General features: G+C 40.8%; 1 non-coding gene across 1 annotated transcript; it reads right to left on the minus strand.

The window, feature by feature from the left end:
- Positions 1-7,445: 7,445 nt before the first annotated feature.
- TRNAP-UGG (transfer RNA proline (anticodon UGG)) lies at positions 7,446-7,519 on the minus strand. The gene has a single exon. It is a non-coding gene; the product is annotated as a tRNA-Pro (tRNA).
- Between the last annotated feature and the right edge of the window lie 369 nt (positions 7,520-7,888).

Raw genomic sequence — 7,888 nt, forward strand, 5'->3', positions numbered from 1 at the left:
TCCATGAAGACTTCCATTGTTTTCTCTATTAGATCGGCAAAAATAGCTTGGACACATCGTTGGAATGTCGCCGGCGCATTGCAAAGCCCAAAAGGCATTTTTCTGTATGCGAACACTCCAAACGGACACGTGAAAGCCGTCTTCTCATGATCAACCGGGTCAACCGCAATTTGGTTGTACCCGGAGTAGCCGTCTAAAAAACAGTAGTATTGTTGGCCCGATAGTCTTTCAAGCATTTGATCCATAAATGGGAGTGGAAAATGGTCCTTACGAGTCGCGGTATTCAACCGTCTATAATCTATACACATTCTCCATCCCGTGGCAACTTTAGTCGGGATCAATTCGTCTTTGTCATTACGGATTACGGTCATTCCACCCTTCTTCGGAACCACGTGCACGGGACTAACCCACGGACTATCCGAGATCGGGTAAATCATTCCCGCATCCAAAAGCTTCACCACTTCCTTTCTTACAACCTCTTTCATTGTAGGATTTAAGCGGCGTTGTGGTTGAGCCACCGGCTTGAAATCCTCCTCCATCAAAATCTTGTGCATACAATAGGATGGACTAATTCCTTTAAGATCGGAAAGAGTCCAACCCATAGCTTCTTGATTTGTCTTTAGCACAAATATGAGACGGGCTTCTTCTTCAATTGTCAAAAGGTTGCTTATGATAACCGGCTTGTCCTCGGTATCATCAAGGAATACATATTTCAACGTCGAAGGTAACTCTTTTAATTCAATTGACGCTTTCTCGTCAATTACCTCCTTCTTCAAATTTTCTTCCTCTACTTCCCACGGTTGTAGGTCTTCCAAGCTATCAAATTCCTTCAAGCATTCCTCAAGAGCTAGCTCCTCTTCAACAGTGAAAACCTCCATTGAGTCGTCGAGAGCTAACTCCATAGGAGATATCTCGTGAATATGCTTTGAAACTTCCATAATAGCGTCTTCGATCACATCGATTCGAAAGCTATCATGTCTATCCTTGGAATGCTTCATCGCCTCGAATAGATCAAAGGTGACCTCCTCATTTTGAACACGCACCTTCATTAAACCGTCATCAACATCAATCATCATTCTTGCGGTCTTCATGAATGGTCGGCCCAATATGAGCGGAGCATCATCATCTTCCTCCATATCAATTACAATGAAATCCACCGGGAAGAAGAATTTGTCGACCTTCACCAACACATCTTGGGCTACGCCATGAGGATGGGTCGTCGACTTATCCGCCAATTGTAATGTCATTCGGATGGACTTAATCTCGATGTTGCCAAGCCTCTTGATAATTGACAAAGGTATAAGATTTATGCTCGACCCCAAGTCAATAAGTCCCTTTCCGACATACACATCACCAATTTTAACCGGCAATGTAACTCTTCCCGGATCAACCTCTTTCTTAGGAAGCGTCCTTTGAATGATGGCACTACAGCTCGCATCAAGGACGATGGTCTCCGGTTCCGTATACCTCCGCTTTTTGGTTAGTATGTCCTTCATGAACTTGGCATACTTTGGCATTTGTTCCAAAGCTTCAGCAAACGGAATGTTTATTTGTAATTGCTTAAAAATATCCATGAACCGGGCGTAATGCCGTTCATTCTCCCTTTTTGACGGGGCATGAGGGTAAGGAAGGTTTTGGACAGGAGTAGCGCTCACTACCTCCTTCCCTTTCGCTATTCTAGCGCTTTTCCATCTCGGCTTCTTCACTACCTCCCTTATTACCTCATCATTTTTATTCTCCTCAATCTCCACATTTTTTTCATTTTCAACTTCACCATTATTTTTATTCTTTTCAACTACTTCCTCATCACTCCACACTCCCACTTCACCATCGACATTTTCTTCCACTATCTCCTCCTCAATCTCCTTCTCTTTCTCTCTTTTTTCACTCTCCACTCTTTTTTCGTTTTCACTACCCAACTCCCTTCCACTTCTCGTCACAATCGCCTTACAATGCTCCTTAGGATTTGTTTGCGTATTGGCCGAGAAAGAAGGACCGGTTTGTTGTTCAGCTAGTTGCTTGGCAAGTTGCCCAACTTGAGTTTCAAGATTTTTTATGGCCGCGTCATTACTCTTTTGATTGGCCATTGACATTTGCATGAATTGCGTCAATGTCTCTTCCAATTTAGAATTGACTACCGGCGGTTGTTGAGATTGATACGGATTTTGGGGAGGATTTTGACGGCTAGAAGAACCACCTCCATAACCTTGGTTATGATAATAGTTGCTTCTAGGTTGGAACCCTTGGTTCCCTTGGAATTGTTGTTGTTGTTGTTGTTGAGGGTGCGGTTGATAAGGTTGTTGTTGTCTTGGTTGATAGTCCCGTTGATTGGCCATATAGTTCACTTCGTCAAAGCCGGGAGGTGGACAAAATCCGGTGTCATGTTCACCTTTACAAAGTTCACAACAAGCTATTTGTTTAACTTTTGACGGTTCTCTTAACTCTTTGATTTGTTGCGTTAAAAGTTCCACTTGTTGTGAGATGAGCTTGTTTTGGGCAAGTATGGCATCATTCGTCCCTAACTCAAGCACTCCCGCCTTCTTCAAAGAATTTCCACGACTTTGACTTTGAAGATCATTCAAAGCCATACGGTTGATAATGTTGGTGGCTTCTTCGGCACTCTTTGACATCAACGAGCCACCCGAGGTGGCATCCAACAACGTTTTGCAGTTAGGTTGAAGTCCATTTCTGAAGATATGGATTTGAGTTAATTCGTCAAATCCATGCCCTTTGCATTTCCTAAGCATGGACTTGAATCTCTCCCACGCTTCATTTAAAGATTCACTGGTTCCTTGAGAAAACACCGAGATGGCCGTCTTTGATTCCATGAATCGGTTATGAGAGAAAAATCTTTCAATGAATTTCTCCTCTAACACATTCCAATCTGTCATTACGGCAGGTGTTTGATCAAGATACCAATCCTTTGCTTTACCGAGCAAAGCGTGAGGAAATAAACGTCTGAACAACGGAAGCTCCTGAGCCTGATCCACTCCGGCAGCCAATGCTATCTCATAGAATTTTGTGAGAAAAGCAAATGGGTCTTCATGGTCCATTCCGGTGAATGGACTCCCATACAATAAATTCAGAGTTCCCGTCTTCATCTCAGCTTGCCTTCCAGTTTGGTTGGCAAACTGAGCGGTGTTCCTTGGACTGTTGATACATGGAGTAGAGATCGGTGGTGGTGGTTGTGGCTCCATGTTTGGTACGAATGGGTGTGGATTTGTGGTTGAAGAACTTTCTCCTTGCTCTTGGCGTTGCCTAGCCTGTTGCCTCCTACGTCTTGTTTTGCTATTGAGCCTCCTTGCGGTTCTCTCGATCTCAGGATCAAAAAGAAGTTCGTCCACAGGGATTTTCCCTCGCATAAAACGTAAGCTGCACACTAAACCAAACGAATTACAAGCACAAGTCAAAAATTCACAAGCTAAAACTTAAACTACCATTGCGATGCTTGCAATATCAATTACAATCCCCGGCAACGGCGCCATTTTGTTGAAAGGACAGTTTTGAAGTGTCGGGTTTTTGTTATCGTATCCACAGAGATTGTAAGATATCGCTGCCGTTCAATGGTTGAATTAATCTTAACTTAAAGTAACACTAGGGTTTTGGGTTTTAATCAAGTTATATTGCATACAAAGTAATTAATTGCGGTAAAAGTTACGTTTTGATTAATATGAGAAATATTGTCAGAGTTAGGTTTCAATGATTACACTTGCTTTGCATGTTTTTGCACGGTCAACAATATTATAAACTCCTTTAGATGATAAATAATTTCACAAAGTCCTCTCAATGCGTTTCTCTCGAACACCCATTGTGAGTTTTGTCATTTTGATCCATTGTTTCTCTCGAACACAATCTATCAAAAAGACAACGTTTTGGTTCAACCTTATGGTGAACAAAATCATTCGTTACTATCTCTAGCTAACAAACAAGTTTGGATGAAAACCTAGGTCAAGAATCGGTAAACATCTCTCGATCAAATACCAACACAAAGAGTTTTAAATAGAAACAAAGTTTTCATCATATATTTACCGTTAAAGAGTTTACATATGAGGATCCTTACATTTACACACAAAGCTTGGAAATCACCTACATCTAACCTTGACAAATGGAGACTTAGCTACTCATTTTCATGGTAGCTTGGTCGGCAAGTAAGAAAAGAGGGTTGATCAACATCCAAGTCGAATGATCGAAGTTGGATGGGAATCCCCGTCTTTTTGTGGAAGATGGTTGCTAGATGAAGAGAAATGAAATTAGGGCATAAAAATCCCTTCAAACAATGCTGTAAAATATCTAAGAGAAAGTACAAAAAATGGAAAAGTTGGTAAAAAGTGGTATCAAGTGGTAAAAAGTTGTCTGGGCACAAAGGTGGCACCTGCTACTTATAGACAAGTGCAGAACTGTCACGTTCGCTAGGCGAGCAGAATGGCTCGCCTAGCGAAGGCCAAAAATGGGCACAAAATGCCCCTGCGCCCAGAGAAAACTGGGCCTGTGGAACTGTCATGTTCGCCTAGCGAACAGACCTTCGCCTAGCGAAGAACTCGCTTCAACCTTCGCCCCAGCGAGGTTGAGAGGTTTTGCTACTGGAATGCTCGCTGGGGACTCGCTAGAGCCTCGCCTAGCGAGCTAGTGCTGGCTGCTCATTTCACCAAAACAGACTGAATTCGCTGCCACTTCGCCTTCAGTTCGCCTAGCGAATTAATTAACCAATTTACTGGAGCCTTTCGCCAGGAGCTCGCCTAGCGAAGGTTTTGCTTCGCCACATCCTCGCCTAGCGAGCTGGCAGAAAGAATGCTTGTTTGCTTTGGTTCCTTTGCCAATTTTGTTGTGTCTTCATTATCAATTAATTCATGCCTTTCCTGCACAATAACACACACATCAAAGGCACCAAGCTTGTTTATCAATGTAATGCATTCCATGTAAATGAATGTGGTTTTGACCACATTTAGCAAGGTATAAGAGTGAAAGATGCCCACATATGATAGCTCAGATAAGCACTTTTGGGCATCTAACACCTTCTTACTCCATGTAGTCTAGAAGCCCTGTCACCTTTTTGGCAGGCATTTTGGCTGAAGTCCTCCATAAGAGGCTCTGTTTGTGTTTGTTTACATTTGTGCCAGAAACCTCCAAGTGAGGCATGTTACTTGATAAGCCCTCCTAAGTGAAGAGGCAATTGACAGATAGAAGGGACTAGTAGCCAGTCCCCTGTTATTCAGTGAGTCGTCCTTTATGCTCGCACTACGTGCTGATGCTCTAGAACATGTACCCAAGATCTTTGTATAGAGTCAGTCAAGTGGAATAGGGTCCCTCTTTCTGGATCCCCACGCTTTCTTTGACATTGAGCTCACCCAGGCCAGGGATAAGAGCATGAGGTCTCATCCTCATTTCCATCTTTGATCAGCTTCACCCTAACTCTCGACGTTAGTGGTTAAGAGCTTCTGTTTACCCTTACAGTTTGGCTTGTTTGTCGAGGTTGATATGACCCCTCTTGACTAAAGCCTACCCATTGTTTGGGCCTCTTGTGTGGATATAGTGTGTGATACTTGTTCACTGGTGTTGATGTTGTTGAGCTAACTTGCTTCCTGTGTGAGTTAGATGCATGATTAGAGACCTCAACTTAGGAATATCTGATTGCATGACAACTTTTAGGCTCGAGTCTTAGTCTCCCTATTAGTTTGTTTGCTTCCCTGGTCTCTGGTTAGGAGAGTGTTTCTCCCCTGTTAAGGGGAACTACGTCGCCCTGATTCTCATACCAGATGAGATACGTAGGCAGGATATCGAGAGAGATCTCTCCGGGCACCCTTTTTCTTTTTCAACCTTTTTGTTTCTTTTGATGTCTCAGCGTCTCTTTGTGTTTGTGTGACAACTATTAGGCTCGAGTTCCAGACTCCCTATTAGTTTGTCAATCTGATAACCTTTTTCTTTGGTGTTCGCTGGTTTGCGTGTGTTGTTTGTTTGGAGTCGGATGTAAGTCCATGTATTGGCATTCTGTTTCCTTTTGTGTGTGTTGTTTGTTTGGAGCCGGATGTAAGTCCATGTATTGGCATTCTGTTTCCTTTTTGTTGTCAGGAGTCGGATATAAGCCCATGTATTGGCATTCTGTTTCCTGTTGAGTGTTTCTTTTGATGTCTCAGCGTCTCCTTTTGGTGTTTTGTTTCGGCGTGCGTTAGCCGAGCTACGAGTGCTCTGTTTCTTACTCTGGATAGAGAAGATACGTAGGCATAGGATGCGATGTCCTAGAGAGCATGTTCCCATTTCCCCGAACTACGTTGACTCTGATGTTTGTTTCTGACAAACTACGTAGGCCCAGGATGCGACATCCTTCTGAGTCCACTTCCTCCATCTTCTTTCACCTGTTTTATTATTCCAGTTTGTGCAGTTTCTTTGAGCAGTTTATTAGCAACCTTTTCCTATTCTTTTGAGCGTGGGTCCCGTCGAGTACGACGGACGTGGGGGGTGCTAATACCTTCCCCTTGCGTAACTGACTCTCGTACCTTGTAATCTCTGGTCGTAAGGCCGTTCCTTTCCCTTTCTTAGGTTAGTCATGCGCTTCCTTTCCGTCATAGGATGAATAGCGTCGGTGGCAGCTCTGTAAACTTGTTTTTTTTTCGCCGGTTGTTTTTTGCGTTGCGACAGATATCTCATGTTAAGACATCACACATAACATCTTGTGAACACTCTTTGTTTTACCAAAATTGCTGCCAACACTTAGAATCAACAAATACTCTCATAGCCACAATTATAAAACAAGAACTTTATCAGGTTTTATCTGAGTGAAATCATATAAACCCATAGTCTATATGAGTTACAACCCATTTTATTTAAAATGTCCTATGAGGCATTGTGGATGATATTTGGAATTTTCCTGAGGTCTACCTTCAACAAAGGTTACATGGATCTTCAAGTGGATGAGTCTCTTATGATTTTGATTCCAAAAGCTGATAACCCACAACCTTTCAAGATGTCTCGACCTATTTGCTTGTGTAACATGACTTGTAAGTTAGTCTCAAAAATTTGGGTGAATCACTTTAGGCCAATACTTAATAATACCGTTTGCAAATATAAAATTCTTATCAAACATAATTAATTGCTAACCTTTTGGGTAATTTTTTCTTTTCAAGTCTCAAAATTAGTCTAGATAAGTCAAGAGTTTACGCCTCTAAAAGTTACATTTGCGCCACTAATGATGATCTTGAGAAACTCATTAGTAGGGCTAGCAATGAATCGTACCAACTCGAAAATAGTTTGTAATTCAAGACTCATTGCCCATGGGTAAAGAAAGACTGTTTCAACATCAAAAACAACAAAAACAAAAGCAACCATATAATAATGGATTTAAAATTGTAATCAAGCATCGACCATCGGTTCTATTCCAGATTCATAACTAGAAAGTTTTTTTGGCCCATTCCTAATTGGAGCTAAAATTCCAAAACCTAGTAATGCCAAAATAAGGATGACAGGATTTGAACCTGTGACATTTTGTACCCAAAACAAACGCGCTACCAAACTGCGCTACATCCCTTTACATCAGTTTCGAATGTCATTCTAAATTTTTTTATCTTGTTTTCCACATTCTTCCATTATAGATAGAATATATCCTACCATTTTTTATTGTTTGTTTTTTTACTTTTTTATATCGATCGTATAAAGAACAAATATTTTTACAAAATATTTATATTCAATTATTTAAAAATAGAGAATAGATAACATCTATAAATAATAAAATACAAAGAGTATATAACAAGAACAAAGAATATACAAATAATAATAAGATAATATATATATATATATATATATAATATATATATATATATATATATATATATATATATATATTATATATATAATAGAATAAATTTATATATAAAAAATAGAATAATTAAAAATCTTA

This window comes from Lathyrus oleraceus, chromosome 3, assembly GCF_024323335.1.
Source record: "Lathyrus oleraceus cultivar Zhongwan6 chromosome 3, CAAS_Psat_ZW6_1.0, whole genome shotgun sequence".
Lineage (NCBI taxonomy): Eukaryota > Viridiplantae > Streptophyta > Magnoliopsida > Fabales > Fabaceae > Lathyrus > Lathyrus oleraceus.